The sequence below is a fragment of the Gekko japonicus genome, unplaced genomic scaffold (assembly GCF_001447785.1).
Source record: "Gekko japonicus isolate JY-2015 unplaced genomic scaffold, Gekko_japonicus_V1.1 scaffold953, whole genome shotgun sequence".
Lineage (NCBI taxonomy): Eukaryota > Metazoa > Chordata > Lepidosauria > Squamata > Gekkonidae > Gekko > Gekko japonicus.
This window is the reverse complement of record NW_015161979.1, coordinates 114,123-115,607: the sequence shown is the minus strand read 5'-3', so window position 1 is coordinate 115,607 and position 1,485 is coordinate 114,123. Positions and strand designations below refer to the sequence as shown.

Genomic DNA, 1,485 nt, shown 5'->3' with positions numbered 1-1,485 from the left:
CATTCCTGCCCAAAAACAGCCCTGCCTTGAATAAACCTTTGTTGGTCTTAAAGGTGCCATTGGACTCTGAATTTGTTAAAATAAATACAGATATGGGTCTGCTGAAGGGTGGGGTGGGCATGAGAGGGGTTTATAAAACAGAGACATGATGTGAAGTGGAGGGAGGGAAGCTTTCCTTCCCTCCTTGGGGGTTTCTCCGGGCCGTGTAACTGCCCACTGCTGGGAATGGCATGCTGGGGGAGAGGGACCGTGGGTCTGGTGGGGTTGCCAGGTATGGGTTGGGAGCCTGGGGAGGGTGGGATTCCGGGGCTGAGAGGGACCTTGGCAGAATACAAGGCCATGAAGCCCACCCTCTGCAGCTGCCATTTTCTCTAGGCTAGCTGACCATGCTCGTCTGGAGAGCAGCTGTCATGGCAGCGGATCTCCAGGCCCCAACTGGAGGTTGGCAACCCTGCCAGTGGGGCCCTTCTGCTACCCGGAGGTAGGCCGAGTCCTCCCGGTTTGAGGGCCTTTCTCGATTCCTCCGCTCTTCCTGGCCTATCCATGTCACGCTGTTTTCTTTTTTTCATTGGTTGCTTGCCGCTCTGGTTACTGCATATGACAATCGCGACTAATCTATACCGTTGTGGCTGGTGCAGAAGGCCCATCATGCCCCACGGGAGTGCCAGGGCTGGCTGGATGGTGGGGGAGGGGCAAAAGGGATGTAGGATGCCCCAATTGGGGTCTGAAAGGGAAAAGCCAGAGGAGGAAGGGGGCTTTGGGGGGGGGGGTACAGGTGGCCTGGCCAAACGTGCCTCAGTCGATCAGTAACTGATTACAGTCACAGACCAGCAGAATAAAATGTACATTAACAGAGAGGTTATAAGAATATACAGTCTTCCGTTGTAGACAGACAGACAGATAGCAAATACGTGTCACTGAATCAACACTAGGTCGCTAAACTTTTTATGTCGGGATCAGAGCGAGTTATGTAAATGCAGGGCTTTTTTTGTAGAAAAAGCCCAGCAGGAACTCATTAGCATACTAGGCCACACCCAACAGCAGAAACTCATTAGCATATCAGGGAGCCTGGGCAAGCCGGCCCTTGGACAGGCTGGGGAAGGCACGGAGAGGCATTTAAATGCCTCCCCGAACCTTCCAGGGTCTCCCCTGGCCTGCCCGCCTTCCAACGGGGGGGGGGGGTTTGCTCTCCAGGCCTTCCCTCGGTAGCCACGCACACAGAGGTTTTGGCTGTGGTGGGCGTGGCCAACTCTGAAGCCAGCCGGAACTCCGTTCCTGTGCGTTCCTGCCCCAAAATAGCCCTGTTAAATGAATATAATGGTTGTCCTGAATTTAAATTGCATGCACCCCTGTGTTCAGACGGGAACAAGGACTGGTCTCGCGGCAATGTTGCCGTTCTAGTGAGAGAGGGCCCTCAGCTCCTTTTCCCTCCTGTGTGCCGAGTCTTACTTGTGACCCTGTCTTTCTTCCTGCCTCCCCCGCCCG

At 54.7% G+C, this 1,485-nt stretch overlaps 1 protein-coding gene across 1 annotated transcript in view; it reads left to right on the top strand.

The window, feature by feature from the left end:
* The window catches only part of ANO8 (anoctamin 8), a 52,807-nt gene that overhangs the window by 41,849 nt on the left and 9,473 nt on the right, over positions 1-1,485 (top strand). The window lies entirely within an intron of this gene.